Genomic DNA, 16,252 nt, shown 5'->3' with positions numbered 1-16,252 from the left:
CCTATCAGGGAGGCAAAGAGCATGGCTGAATCTCTAGGGGTTTAAATGACATCATTAGGCTCCCTTTTCATTTCTTAGTTCTGCTTTTTTGGGTTGACTCTCTAGGGAGCAGTAAGAACAGTTGTGGGCCTCAGAGTGAGAGAGCTCAATCCTCTCCATCCCTTACCCCTCCACATTTCTGCCAAAGCACAGAAAGGACACTGACTTCTTTGCTTAGGTCACATACTCATCTCTAGACTAATTACTGTGTCTCTTAGGTGGATGGCATACTCTGGCCATCTCAAGTAACAGGACTATCTTGAGGTGAGGAGTGGAGGGCCACAAGACTGTTGGCCCCACTAGAATTTCATGGACGAGGGAGAAGCAGTTTGCAAAAACAATAGTTGTTTACCACTCATGTGGACTGCATACATCATCCCCATGTGCTGGTAGCTCTTTGGTTCTGCACTGTTGCCATGGAATCTAAGACTGAAAAGGAGGCAAACAGTTCTGGACTTCTGGCAGCTCCAAGTTGAAAAGTTGACACAATCCACTGCCCCCACTATTGTCCTGTATTGTTTGCTTTGATTGGAAGAAAAACTATATCATATTTTCAAATTTAATGACTAGCTACTGGCCAAGGACCTTTTGCAGAAATTTCTCCAGAAACTATAGGGTGTACTCTTACAATGCTGGTTGGAGTTGCCAGGGTCCTCGGGCATCTCTATGTCCTGGTTCACCAGCAGACCATCAGCCTTTGCTGCTCTTTAATTGGCTGCATTCTGGAGATAGGAGCCTAGGGCCAGGGCAGAGAAGGAGGCTTTCAGGGGTGCTTAAAAAGCCAGTTGAGCAGCTGGATTCTTATCCACTATGGACAGCATTTCCATTATCATAAATATTCTCTAGGTTACTAAGTACCTAGAGAATTGCCCAGTGACTAGGGAACAGAAACTTATTTTTGCTTTCAAGAACCCAGAAAAGGGAAAATGTTCATGACAGAGCAAGGGTAGGAAGTAGGTCAAATACTAAAATGTGATCCATCCGGCTGGTCAGGCATTAGGTAGGAGACCCAAGGTTTTGGAGAGTCCCCAGTAGGCACACCTACCTGAGAAACTGATAGACCATATGTCCCCTTAATGTGAATGACAAGAAGGTGGCCCCTGCAGGTGGGAGCTTTTAGCCCACACTCACCCCTGAAGCAGAGGCCCAGGTACGGCACAAATGCCCAATCGTGTAGGGTGGGGATGTTATTCTTCACCAGGCCATGTTACTGAAGTTCCATCAAGTACCCAATGAAATTCAGTGAACGTAGAACATAACGATATCCCAATAAAATTTTGTTGAGTGAATGAAACCTCATGTCATGCTTTGAAAGCAAAAAGAAAACAGAACTCCTTCTGTTACAGCTAATTTAACTGTCAAATGTGTTGTGAGGCTGTATCTTTGACTTTCAGAAACATTTTGGTAAACATCCTGTTGCCATTGTTTATGGACAGCGTATCTCTTATGGATCAGAATTAGTGGAACATAAACATGTTAAGATTTTCTCATATAATGTTCCAGATAATATTTTCCTATGTAACGTTCCAGATTTCAATCTTTGCTAACAAACCAGGTGATCAGGGCTATTGGGGTTTTCCGTATCTTTTCTAGGAGAAATCTGTTTTTTGGGTTACTATCTTTGGCCACCAGATGGCAGTATTTGAACAATAAATTCTTAATCTGCTTTATAATACAAAATGGTTTTACAAAACTCTTTTATGTTTCAGAATCAATGCTTCAAAGTAAAATATGTAAGGTTTTTTTTTTTTTTTTAATAAGGCTGGTGTGTGTTTAACTGATCTCCTAATTAAGATAGAAGTTTGAGAGACAACCAAGGTATTGGTAAGAATGTAAAACATGCATGATTGATGATAAGGGGAGAAGGTTTGGCTTGGAGGTTAGACTCTAACATTAACTAGAGCCACGGCTGAGGCCTGATTCTGGAATTTATCAGATGAAGGTTTTAAGGCATATCAAATGCATGGTAGGCCTTGAAAATATGATAGCTTATTTCCTCCCATTTCTTAATTTGACCCCAGGATTAGTAACTCTTATTCTCATCACAAAGTATAACTGGGAGTAGTAGTGCTGGGAGCAGACACTTCTGGGCATATCCTTGAAAAGTGGGGTTATTTTTACATTGACGTAATTGTTGTTAAGTCTCTGGTGTTTTGATATTAGAGGAAGCACTGTCAAAGTGAGACAAATGATATACAGGGAAGGTAAAGGGGTATGTGTGCATTTTCCATGGGTTAGCTTCTCTCAAAATCTCCTTCTGATATAAGAGCTCAGCTTCATTTATATCCTCCAGCTTTTCTAAGAGTTTTGTCATCTAAGCAGGCAGAAAAATGCCCCAGCCTGAAACAGTGTCAGAATATTAGAGCTGGAAAGAATTCTACAAACTAGGACTCTTGGCATTTTGAAGTAGTCACGGGTTCAGGGAATTTGGTGAAAGCTATGGACCCTCTCCATACATTTTCAAACAAATCAGTCATCGATGAATTCCTAGGGCAAAGTTTCTCAACTGGTGTGTGTGTCCATGTGTGTATGTGTAGATGTGTAAGTCACATAGGCGCTAATTGTTTTGAACCATCTGGTAGGGCTTTTTTTCCAAACCACACACAGAAATTCACTCTGTGAATACCATGGAAGGGCATCTAATGCCCTTGGTGCTTTGGGTAGACAAATGTTTAATCTCTTGCCTTGAGACTCTGTTAAAACTCTTTAATCTAGTAGCCTCTGATGTCCCATTGAATGGTTTGAGACAGAAATGATTGTTATAACTCCAGTGACAAACTTATGTCCTTATTAAACACCAAGAGTGCTTATATTCCCAAATTCATGCTGGGAGAAAATACACTAAAATGTTAATTAGTAGTCATTTTTGGATGGTGAGAATGTAGGTAATTTAAATTTTGTTATATTGTACAGATTTCTTTTTCTTTCTTTCTTCTTTTTTTTTTTTTGAGAGAGAGAGAGAGAGAGAGAGAGGGAAAGAGAGGCTCGATCTCACTACTGTGAGACTGTGACCGTGAGATTGTGACTTGAGCTGAAATCAGTAGTCAGACACTTAACTGACTGAGCCACCCAGGCTCCCCTATTATGCAGATTTCTAATTAGGTACAATGAATATGTATTTGGGAATGTGAGAAAACCTAGATTTTATTTTTTAAAAAATAGATCACAGAATGTAATCCACGTTCAGTTACTTATATTAATAGCCAATAAAACAAAAAATGGCTAATAATTTTAATAAGATAAGTTCTCCAGACCTCTAGAGGCAGACAGACATCCTGCAAGGCCAAATTTCAGGCTATAACAGATTCACTTGGGCCTGAGGAGGACACAAGTGAAGGTAAATTCAAGTTTGGGATCCGATTTCCTTGTTACTAGATCTAGAAAAGTAGATTTGTCTGCCCCCAACCTTAATCTCTGTCTCTTTCACAGAGATATCAACTATATTTTGTTCAAAATTCTTGTCCTAGCAACTTCCTATTTGTATTTATAAATGTCTTTCAGCAGCCATTAAGGTCCCATAATTTATCTTGAGTATTATGTTGATGTGGCATGCTATATTAAGTTCCAATTTTGGACCATCCTTGAGTTCTGGGGATGACCCTCTTGGTTCCTGAGGGCTACTCTTTCAATGTTGCTTGGACGTGAGGATGTATTTTTGATGGATGGGGATGGGGGGTGAATTCTATAGATTAGTTCATGTGTGAGAGCTTTGTGGCCTGGAACCCAGACTTCTGATGTAAAGCATGAGGAGAAGAGGAGGAGCAAATGGGACCTGAAAATCAGGAGGAGAATGGTTAGGAGTTTGGCTTGCTGGATTAGTTCTAGGGTATCCTTTGTGGTAGAGAATTCCAGTAATGGGAGAGATGGAGATCTGACTTCTACATGATAACCAACCCTACATGATAAAGAGGGAGGGAGGAGAAGGATGAAAAGAGATACATGAGGTGAACATTTGGGGAAGACTTTGAGGCCTTTGGGATGTGGGAACTTTGGAGAGGTCTAGAAAACTACAGAATATAGGAGGGGAATTTGGAGAAGGGTTTTTTCCCCCTGGATAGAAATTGGATCTCTTCAATGGTTTTTGAAAGAAGTTAGCAAAGATTATATATTCTTTGTTTTTTTTTTTGAAATTTTGATCTTTGTTCTTATTTCTCGTATCTTTATTAAGTGTTTCTTGACACTTTATTATAAAGTGTCACTTTTCAGGGGCGCCTGGGTGGCTCAGTCGGTTAAGCATCTGACTTCAGCTCAGGTCATGATCTCACGGCTTGTGAGTTCGAGCCTCGTGTCAGGCTCTGTGCTGACAGCTCAGAGCCTGGAGCCTCTTCAGATTCTGTGTCTTTCTCTCTCTGCCCCTCCCGTGCTCACACTCTGTCTCTCAAAAATAAATAAACATTAAAAAAAAAATTTAAAGTGTCACTTTTCAGAAAAGTAACTCTTGGATTTGTTACTTTCATGACTGTCTTTATAATTTGTTTTTGCCCTAATTCTTTAGTCTTTATTATTTTGTCTATATTTTTTGAGTCAAATACCGGGTTCATATACATTAGTATTAAGACATCTCTTTTTATCAGAATTTTTAAAATAGTGAAAATATTTAAGACTGTGAATTGAATGCTGGGTTGGACTGAGACTTACGGAGATGGCCTTGGCTGTTGATAGCAAGGAAATGTTTAATCTGATTTCAGCACCTGAGCCATCAGGTTTCCTCGTGTCTGTCAGAGAAGTCATATATATGTTCAAGATGGTAAAATGGAAATATCATGTTATCCCTCCCTAGGATAAGGTTTTGTTCCTTGTGTGTTTCACAAATATTTTTCTTTCCTGTTTTCTTATAAATAATTGTGTTAGGGTAGTCTCATTTCTTTTCTCCTTACCTTCACCACAACAATGAAACAGTATGGCCTGGACAAGGATCTGCTGTTAGTCTTTTATATTTAGTATGATTTTAAACCTCAACATTATCTTTTCTTTTTTTTTTTTTTTTGCTTTGGAATGTTGCATTTTATTTATTTATTTATTTATTTATTTATTTATTTATTTTTATATATATGAAATTTATTGACAAATTGGTTTCCATACAACACCCAGTGCTCATCCCAAAAGGTGCCCTCCTCAATACCCATCACCCACCCTCCCCTCCCTCCCACCCCCCATCAACCCTCAGTTTGTTCTCAGTTTTTAACAGTCTCCTATGCTTTGGCTCTCTCCCACTCTAACCTCTCTTTTTTTTTTTTTTCCTTCCCCTCCCCCATGGGTTCCTGTTAAGTTTCTAGGATCCACATAAGAGTGAAACCATATGGTATCTGTCTTTCTCTGTATGGCTTATTTCACTTAGCATTACACTCTCCAGTTCCATCCACGTTGCTACAAAAGGCCATATTTCATTTTTTCTCATTGCCACGTAGTATTCCATTGTGTATATATACCACAATTTCTTTATCCATTCATCAGTTGATGGACATTTAGGCTCTTTCCATAATTTGGCTATTGTTGAGAGTGCTGCTATGAACATTGGGGTACAAGTGCCCCTATGCATCAGTACTCCTGTATCCCTTGAATAAATTCCTAGCAGAACATTATCTTTTCAAGATTGGAGTTCGCATTTCAGCTTTATTTGTACAACAAAAAATTTTGTCCCCGGTTGAGGGATTTTAATTTTAATGAAGTACTATGTATGTATTTATTTATTTATTTTACAACTTATTATTATTATTATTATTTTTTATGGATTGTGCTTTTGGTATTGTAAAGTCATCACCAGACCCAGGGTCACCTGGATTTTATCTCATGTAGTCTTCTAGGAGTTTTATAGTTTCGTATTTTACATTTTGGTTTGTGATCTTTTTGAGTTAATTTTTTGTGAAAGGTATAAAGTCTGTGTCTAGATTCATTTATTTCTTTGCCTGTGAATGTCTAGTTAAAGAATTTTTAAGCATTATCTAATGGGGAAAATTTTTTATATGAAGTGTCTGTTTCTTCCTTCCCTCCCAATGTTTTCTTCCTTTAATGAGAATCTGTGATTAAAGAGAAGAATTTCAAGGGAGAAACGTAAAACTGCCAGCAGAAGGCCATGCAACTTAGACTAGAGTGTGAGGCCCCCACTTCCCGTCCAGCTGGTTTTTCTTCCTCTGACAACAGTGGGAGTGGGGAGTGGGACGCCTTCCCTGGGCCGGATGTGCCAAACTGTTTCCAACTCCATTGTGGCCATCAGTAGGGTTCCCTCACCTCCTGCCTGTTCTTATTTGCCAGTTCATAGGCACCTTGGAATGGGAGCAGTGTTTAGAAAACCATGCGTTTGCGTCAGTATCATAATCCCAAGTCACTTCAAGATTTGGGGGAAAATGAGCAAGGGCAGCTACCACCATGGTAACTGTGAAAAAATCAGTTCTTTGTAGAAGGTGTGACTGAATTGTTACAATTTGGAAAGAACTTGTCACAGTGTGTGATCTGCCCAGAGGCACTCTCCAAAACACCACAAAATCCTCCAGGAATCTTTTCATCCTTTTGAAACTCCAGTTTGCATTTCCAGGAGCCTGACTGACCTGCTGAGCACAGTGTTCTATAAAGGCAGAGTTACTGGTGGTGGCAGGGACACCAGAGTGGCATTACTTTTTGAGAAAGAGATGGGAACTCATTCATAAGAGCAAGATGGGCACAGAGAGCGTTAGGCTGCCCAGGCATGGAGGTGGGCCGTGAGGATAGGGAGGTCTTTGGGGACAAAAGGAATTGCCATGCTATGTTTGCCATGAGAAATAGAAATTGGCCCCTTCAAGATGAGATTTCTTCCCTCTCCTGCTAAGAACTAGGTAATATGGTCTGCTGGGAATAGAGGCACTAGATAAACAGTACTGAGGCTCCATTTGTGCCAGTCACCAGCCTTGGCAGCAATGCCACGGGGAAGATGGCTTTAGTTTCACTTTGCTTGAGGAATTTACAGTTCAGTGTGGTAATGACCCAGTCTAAGGTAGGGAGTGGGGAATTAGATAATCCGAAGTTAGAACTCTTTCCTTACGTCTAGGTGCCCCCTTCTGCATCCACACATAACATCTCCCTTAAACTGATCACTGAGCCTTGAATTTACGTCATGGCATGTTAGCAGACAAGTTGAGAATGACTAAACCTGGCTGAGGTGAAGGCAGTAACTTGGATGGCCTTGTTATGTTATACTTTCCTTAGTCCTCTTCATAAGGTCACCTGTAATATTGTCTACCCTTAAGGATTACTGAGAATATTTTTAAAAAATGTTTATTTATTTTTGAGAGAGAGAGAGAGAGAGGCAGTGAGAGAGGGAGAGAGAGAATCCTAAGCAGGCTCTGCACTGTCAGCACAGAGCCTGATGTCGGTCTCGAACTCAAACCATGAGATCATGACCTGAGCCGAAATTAAGAGTCATATGCTTAACCTACTGAGCCTCCCAGGCACCCCTTGTAGGATGATTGAGAGTATTAAATGAAATAATGAGGGTAAAGCACTGGGTAGATGGTCACTAAATAACTATGATGATTATGGCAAAGAATTATTTTCAAAGGAAACTTAATGGTAGAATTGGTTCAATCTATTCATAGGAATTCTTATTTGTTTTGTTTTTTGTTTTTTGTTTTTTTTTGCTCACATAAGGAATGATGCAGAAATGAATAGTTTTCAGATTCATTTTGGTAGATGCCAAATATACCCTCAGACCAAATAAAGTGTTCTTGACAAAACAAGTCATTTTAATGTAAAAGAATTTCAAGAAAAACTAAATAATCTTTAGTCCCTCCTCTAAAGATAAGGGCTTGCAGCACTAGTTTCTACATTACTTAATAAACTATTAAGTTTTCAAAGTGGGAAAATAATCTGATGAGTGAAGATTTTAAGCAAATTTACTTCACAAGTGTTTGGAACTCTGGTCAACTTCAAGATTAAACTCCCTGTCATTTGGCCATGTGCGGATGAACTCATTTGTTGTCCTGTATGAAAAGTAAACATTTTGTAGAACTATAAACACCTGTCCTTACCGTAGTATCCATCCTCTGGGCCTTTTGTTATAGAAAGGTTTTCTCTGTGTTCTATCCATACAAAACCTATGAAGCTTTAAACAATGTGACTAATAGCAAAGATGATCAGCAGGGCATCTCCTTCTGTGGCTCATTTCTTTCTGGATTGGGCTACTGTATACCTGTAACATAATTGTGTTTTGCACATTATTTGCTCCTTATTTGAAACCTGGAGGGGAGTTGTCTAAAAGGAAAGCGAAGGACCTTTAAAGATGAACAATGCAGGCAGATTATTTGCTCACAATCATGTTTGTAGGCTAGCCAAACAGGACTTTGTATTATAGTTAAAAGTGTTTCTGAACTGCTTTTTAGTTTCTCATCACTGTATTCATATGGCTTCTGTTTCTGGAGAGAAAAACCTAATTTTTGTCTTTTTAACAGAATTACCTAATTGCACAGTCATTTTCAACCATACAAAAGCCCACATTAAAAATGAGCCAACAGGACGGGGCGCCTGGGTGGCGCAGTCGGTTAAGCGTCCGACTTCAGCCAGGTCACGATCTCGCGGTCCGGGAGTTCGAGCCCCGCGTCGGGCTCTGGGCTGATGGCTCAGAGCCTGGAGCCTGTTTCTGATTCTGTGTCTCCCTCTCTCTCTGCCCCTCCCCTGTTCATGTTCTGTCTCTCTCTGTCCCAAAAATAAATAAACGTTGAAAAAAAAAAATTAAAAATGAGCCAACAGGAATAATTATGACTCATAGAAGAGGTAAATGATCTGATATGTAGTTGTTGTGTTTTGAGGGATTTAATTTGACATCAACAGAAAAAGGATTTTTCTGAAGAAAAAAACATTTAATCCACAATGTATTTAGCTATAGACAGTTCTTTTTTTTTTTTTTTTACAGTATACAATTTTATTTTTATTTTTTAAATTTACATCCAAGTTAGTTAGCATATAGTGCAACAATGATTTCAGGGTTAGATTCCTTAATGCCCCTTACCCATTTAGCCCATCCTTCCTCCTACAACCCCTCCAGTAACCCTCTGTTCTCCACATTTAAGAGTCTCTTATGTTTTGTCCCCTTCCCTGTTTTTATTTTTTATTTTTGCTTCCCTACCCTTGGGTTCATCTGTTCTGTGTCTTTAAGTCCTCATATGAGTGAAGTCATATGATACTTGTCTTTCTCTGACTAATTTCACTTAGCATAATACCTTCTAGTTCCATCCATGTAGTTGCAAATGGTGAGATTTCCTTCTTTTTGATTGCCGAGTAATACTCCACTGTATATGTATATACAACATCTTTATCCATTAATCCATCGGTGGGCATTTGGGCTCTTGCCATACTTTGGCTATTGTTGATAGTGCTGCTATAAACATTGGGGTGCATGTGCCCCTTCAAAACAGCATACCTGTATCCCTTGGATAAATACCTAGTAGTGCAATTGCTGGGTCATAGAGTAGTTCTGTTTTTAATTTTTTGAGGAACCTCCACACTGTTTTTCAGAGTGGCTGCACCAGTTTGCATTCCCACCAGCAGTGCAAAAGAGATCCTCTTTCTCTGTATCCTTGTCAACATCTGTTGTTGCCTGAGTTGTTAATGTTAGCCATTCTGACAGGTGTGAAGTGGTATCTCATTGTGGTTTTGATTTGTATTTCCCTGATGATGAGTGATGTTGAGCATTTTTTCATGTGTCGGTTGGTCATCTGGATGTCTTCTTTGGAGAAGTGTCTGTTCATGTCTTTTGCCCATTTCTTCACTGGATTATTTGTTTTTTGGGTGTTGAGTTTGATAACTTCTTTATAGATTTTAGATACAAACCATTTATCTGATATGTTGTTTGCAAATATCTTCTCCCATTCTGTCAGTTGCCTTTTAGTTTTGCTGATTGTTTCCTTCACTGTGCAGAAGCTTTTTATTTTGATGAGGTCCCAATAGTTCATTTTTGCTTTTGTTTCCTTTGCCTCCAGAGACATGTTGAGTAAGAAGTTGCTGCGGCCAGGATCAAAGAGGTTTTTGCCTGCTTTCTTCTCGAGGATTTTGATGGCTTCCTGTCTTGTATTTAAGTCTTTCATCCATTTTGAGTTTAATTTTGTGTGTGATGTAAGAAAGTGGTCCAGGTTCATTCTCCTGCATGTTGCTGTCCAGTTTTCCCAGCACCACTTGCTGAAGAGACTGTCTTTATTCCATTGGATATTCTTTCCTGCTTTGTCAAAGATTAGTTGGCCATACATTTGTGGGTCCATTTCTGGGTTCTTTATTCTGTTCCATTGATCTGAGTGTCTGTTTTTGTGCCAGTACCATACTGTCTTGCTGATTATAGCTTTGTAATACAGCTTGAAGTCTGGCTATAAACAGTTCTTTTTTTTTTTTATTTAAAAAAAATTTTTTTTAACATTTATTCATTTTTGAGACAGAGAGAGACAGAGCATGAATGGGGGAGGGTCAGAGAGAGGGAGACACAGAATCTGAAACAGGCTCCAGGCTCTGAGCTGTCAGCACAGAGCCCGACGCGGGGCTCGAACTCACGGACCGTGAGATCATGACCTGAGCTGAAGTCGGCCGCTCAACCGACTGAGCCATCCAGGCACCCCTGGCTATAAACAGTTCTGTTAACAACTCATTTAATGTTTTTCTGATTCATTTGGTGCTTAACAAATGGATTACTTTAGCTCTTGCATCTCAATTCATTGTTGTATGATTCTTCAATCTCCATTTTCATTGACTGGTGAGATAAAATAATTATTGTAAGAGATTTTGGTGTGTGCATATCAAAACTGGACATCTCCAGGGGGTAAAAAAATAAGGACATGTAGGACTTGAACAGTAGAATAAGTAAACTTTTTGCATGTGTATGCAAGCACCCACATGTGCACATGCACTCATAAATATAGGAAAAAGACCTTTCATCCTTTGAATAGAGAAGAAACACTTTTCTCCCCATATGTTCATGGAACATTTAAAACAGTTGATCCCATGTTTGACCACAAAGAAAATTTTGATATGTCTTTGTATTTCACTTTGAGCAATAATCATGCATTACTTTCATAATGCAAATAGCACCAAAATAAAGACAAAATTTAAAAATGGGTTTGCTGTATTTCTAATGTTTAGAATAATGTTTGGCACATATTAGGCACTCACTAAATGTTGGGTACATAAGTAAACAAATGGATTTTAATAACTTTTGTTGAGTACCTGCTATGTGCCAGGCACTGAACAGCAGGTATTGCCTGATAGTCGTGTGGTCTAAAGCCATTTGAGTTAAATGGATTTTGGTATATCACAGAACAAACCTAACTAGCCCTAAAACCTAACTAGCAGATAACAAGTGTGCAGTCATTCCTTTAGCCCATAACAGGGGCTATACCTTTTCTCCAACTGCATTGTAAGGGCTTCTGCTGAATTGGTTTATTTAATACTTTTGATGTGCAGTACACATTTCCCATACTTCAGGCTATATTTTAAAGAGTGAAGGAGGAGTGATAAGGGCATATGGACTAGGGAAAGCTTTCTGACACCTATCATGCTGACTGCACTAGGTAACTCTGACATCCTTTCCAGCTTTACCAAGAATATTTCTACTATCTCTAAGCATACTGGCTCCATGGTTGTTTACTTACGATTATTTTTTACTTGTTATCTGGAAATCGGTTCTTTTTCATTAAAAATATCTTTCAATTAAAAATACTTCTTTCCTCTTTTCAAAATGTTGGCTCAGTTGAGGGGGTTGAGTTTTTGCTGTAATTGCTTTGTTCATTGTAATAGGCATTCCTTCTGAACTATAGTGCGTATTCATTTTCTTAGACATTTTCAATCAGAGTAAAAGAAGAGCTCATGATTGGATTAGGCTTTTCACTTGTTTCTTATTAGATATTTGATTACAATTTGGAAATGTTTGCTGCCCATAGGCAAAATTAGCATCAGTGTTAAAGGTATTACATTTTCCCACTTCATAATGTGTTGTGTATCTTAATTAATAGTAGACAGAATAATAGGGCATGTCTGTGTTTTTTCTCCTTTTTGTTTTTTTAAATCTATCAATTATTGAAAGCTTATTATGTGCTGGACACTGAACAAAGCTCTTTAAGCAACTTATTTCTTTTATTCCTCACAACAATCTTATAAACAGGCATGGTGAAGATAAATAACAAAACTAGTAACAGAAATTCTTCCTGGCTCAAAGTCTGTGCTTTTAACCACTGTGCTACACTTTTCCTGTCTCTTCCATGGTCATATTCTGGAACTGGCCTTCTTCTAGAATATCTTCCTTTTAGAAGAAATATTTAAACATTTTAAAAAATGTTTTTAATTATTTTTGAGAGAAAGAGACAGAGTGTGAGTGGGAAAGGGGCAGAGAGAGAGGGAGACACAGAATCTGAAGCAGGTTCCAGTCTCTGAGCTATCAGCACAGAGCCCGACGTGGGGCTCAAACTCGTGAACCACGAGATCTTGACCTGAGCTGAAGTCGGATGCTTAACCGACTGAGCCACCCAGGCACCTCAGAAGAAATGTTTAGAAGAAAATTTTCATTACATTTTTTTGAGTAAAATTCAAGTATCCTGATCCTTGGGTCCAGCCCTTAGCTTTTCTATAGCTTCATTTCCACTCTGTTTTTCACCATTGTCAAAATCTTCAATTTCTTGGTCCTGCCACTTCCTCCCAGTTTAGTAAACCCATCTTAGGCTTTCTTTCTTCTCTATGAGCCTCATGTTTGATCATCTAAAATATTCTCCCATAAGGAGGCCTCGCTGGCTTAGTTGGTAGAGTATGTGACTCTTTTTATTTATTTATTTATTTATTTATTTATTTATTTATTTATTTACTTACTTACTTACTTACTTACTTTAGAGAAAGAGAGAGCATGTGAGTGGGGAGAGGCGCAGAGGGAGAGAGAGAATCTCTCCATGCTGAACATGGAGCCTGATGTGGGGCTCAATCTCGCGATTGTGAGGTCATGACCTGAGCCGAAATCAAGAGTTGGACGCCCAACTTACTGAGTCACCCAGGTGCCCCAGAGTGTGTGACTCTTGATCTCGGGGTTGTGAGTTCTAGCCCCACGTTGGGTGTAGAGATTATTTAAAAATAAAATCTTAAAAAAATGTTCTCCCATAAATACTCCTTTTACTTCTATTCTATTGCTAAACCCACTCTATTATATCCCAACCATGGATTGATGCCTCAATTTGCTTTCTTTGCTTCTAGCTTCAGATTAACTAGTCGATGTTAGAGACAAGTATTAGTAGGTCTTGTAATAAACCTTGCAGATTGGTACCACTACACATTTATGGCCTTAAACTCTTGCTAGGCTCTCCTTTCATTCTGTGGCATTGCTGTTTTCAGGTTCTTTCTTCATTGTTTTCAAGAACAGTGCCATGTCGGTACCATTGTCCTTAAGTTGTCACTTCCCTTACTCTTTTAGCTAGGTTTTCTCTTGCTTCATCAAGCACATTGAGACCAGTAAGTATTATTTTGCTCAACTTTCCATCCCTTTGCTGCCACTCATCTACATGCATACCATTCTTGACTGTCTTCCACAGGATAAGGGGAACTCCTTCCTATATAAATCCAACTCCTCACCTTGACCACAAGTCCAAGATGGAAGCATCTGTGTTCTGGGCAGGAGGATGGAAGAGAAGGTGAAGAAGGGGATCAAGGATTCACACATACTCTTTGAGGAAGTTTCCTGGAATCTCCTCCATGATTCTTCTTTTTGTATTACCATGGCCAGAATTCAGCCACAAGCCAAAGGTGACCAAGCTTTAAGGGCAGCTGTGAGATATAACCTTTATTTTTGGCAAATCCATGCTCAACTAAAATTTTTATTATTACAGAAGCAGCATAGAATGTAAATTAGAGACATTGAACAGTGTCTACCAGTATTCCTTTGCACATGAAAAAAAATTAAGTTCCCTCACTCTTTTTTCTTATTTTTTACTTATATTGCAAATATTTTGCAAATATTACCTTTTAATTTTATAATCTTTAATTTTTTTATGTTCTCATCATACAGAAGAGGGAACATGAAGGGGGGAGAAGGGCAGAGGCAGAGAGAGGAAATCCCCAGCAGGCTCCATGCTCAGCACAGAGCCCAATGTGGGCTTGATGCGGAACTTGATCCCATGACCCTGGGACCATGACCCAAGCCAAAATCAAGAGTGGGACCCTCAACCGACTGAGCCACCCAGGTACCCCAGGCATTCCGTTTTATAAAACTAATTTCTTGTTTCTGGATTTTATATTTTGCTTAAGTAGGCCTTCCTTATCCATATGTTCTCATATTTTCTTTTGGTAGTTTTATACTTTTGTTTTTTTTTTTTACTTTAGATCTTCATTATATGTGGTATTTAAATTTTGGTAGTGTGACATAGGGATCCATCTTTATTTTTTCAATTTTTATCTAACTCCAACTCGTTTTAAACTAGCCTTCATTCTCATTCATTTGAAATGCCACATTTATGGTGAACTAAATTTTAATACATACACAAGTCTGTTATGGGCTCCCTATTTCAGTTATATTGAGCTATTACTAAACTCTCAATTTTTGTTACCATGGTTTTGTAGAATTTCTTTATTCTTCACTCTTTTTCTTCTTTTCCTCCCCACTCCTCCTCCTTTCTCTACTCTTACTTTCATTTCACCTAGCTGAGCTTGTAGGACACTCCTATGAGGGTGAGACAAACTGGTACAAGCTTCCACCTCTGTTTTCTTCACTGTAGAATCTTTGTGCCTCTTGTACTCAGCACCTTTGCGTTTCTTTGCTGCCTAATGTCACCTTTCTGGGTCTTGCATTGTGTGAGATGCTGCCATTGGATGGATTGCTGCTTATAATTGACTTGTTCTTTGTGCTTCATCCTTTTGATCCTTTGTGTGTGTATAAAATCTATTTATTTTTATGACTATATTTAAACATTTTCCCTAAGTTCTCTGAAGATGTAAAATCAATTGTTGACATCAATACATGTGAATCCACCTCTTTATTTCCTTTTATTTATCTTTTTTGACTGCCTGACTGGTTTCTTCAGGAAGGATGAAATTGTTTTCTGAGTCAATGAGCTGCTAAATCTCAGAATCAGGTAGCACATGAATGTTGCATGGTGCTCAGTGGTTTATACGGCCTTGGAAACAATTTGCTACCTAAAGTTCTGGTGAACTTGTCCTGGATGCAGATAATAAGGGAGTGCTTGTGGGTGGTTCAGCAGAATGAGAAATAGGCACACCTCTCCCTAGAGCTTTATCTCTCTAGACTCTTTGGGCCACTTTTCTGCTATCCACTTTGACTTTCTCTATGGTCATGGCCTGTCTGATCAGTGTTCTTCTTTAACATTTTATTGTCTTGTCTACAGTTTCTTTTCCAGATGAATTTCCTATTCAACTTGTCAGAATCTAATAAAAAAGTCTCACAATTTTGACTTTGACTGTATTTAATCCAACTAATGGGAGGGATATTAACCTTATTGACCATGTTGGATCATCAGAACAGATTCTGATGACAGGACTTGGGACTTTAGTGGTTTTCATGAGTGTGTGTGTATGTGTGTGTACGTGCGTGTATAGGTGTATAGAATGGTGGGTGGGAGATAAACATGGAGGGCCTTCCTTTACAGTGTCATTCCAATAGGAACTGTAGGGGGAAAGTAAATTTACTTGTTTAGTCAGCCATCTTGAATAGAAGCTCTGATTACTTTTATGAGACAGAACAATCTATATTTAAAAAGGAATCAAGGCCAAATAAGCCAATACAGTTTGGTTTACATTAAAATGTTAATCAATGCACATAAAGTCACTGAATACACACTGAAAGGTTGCCACGGCAACAGTCATTTTCATGAAATGATTTTAGATACTAGATTCTTGAGTGAAGGCATGACTTATTATTTGCTTTAAGACATCTTCAGTGCACTCGCTTTCTCTCTCTCTCTCTCTCTCTCTCTCTCATCTCCTTGGAGGATAGAAAATGGAAAGGGATCTGCACCTGATAGAATTCTTTGAAAGCAACAGAAATAAATTTTACTCATTGAAGCAAAAAAATATATTTATTGGTAGGATGAAAGGGTGGTTCACAGAGTTGAAGGAAATGTGAAGAGGGGGATTCAGAGGGGTCAGAAGTATAAAGCAACTCTGAGAATCTGGGAAGCAGTAATCACAAAATGGCATCTTCAGGGCAACCAGAAGAATGAGTGAACTCTTACCATTTTCAGTTTTGTGTCACTATGTTCAAGGTTTAAATTCTAGG

At 38.7% G+C, this 16,252-nt stretch overlaps 1 protein-coding gene across 7 annotated transcripts in view; it reads left to right on the top strand.

Annotated features, from left to right (window-relative positions):
• The window catches only part of APTX (aprataxin), an 81,636-nt gene extending 66,208 nt beyond the window's left edge, over positions 1 to 15,428 (top strand). For 6 of the 7 annotated variants that reach the window (XM_030292582.1, XM_030292581.1, XM_030292583.1 and 3 more), the window contains one exon: positions 13,557 to 14,085. The gene's annotated coding sequence lies outside the window, so the exon portion shown is untranslated. Of the gene's footprint in view, positions 1 to 13,556 lie in introns of all 7 variants that reach the window. The other variant, XR_004344377.1, reaches the window with a different exon arrangement.
• Positions 15,429 to 16,252: the final 824 nt, after the last annotated feature.

The sequence above is a fragment of the Lynx canadensis genome, chromosome D4 (assembly GCF_007474595.2).
Source record: "Lynx canadensis isolate LIC74 chromosome D4, mLynCan4.pri.v2, whole genome shotgun sequence".
Classification (NCBI taxonomy): Eukaryota; Metazoa; Chordata; class Mammalia; order Carnivora; family Felidae; genus Lynx; species Lynx canadensis.
This window is presented reverse-complemented; position numbering and strand designations above follow the sequence as displayed.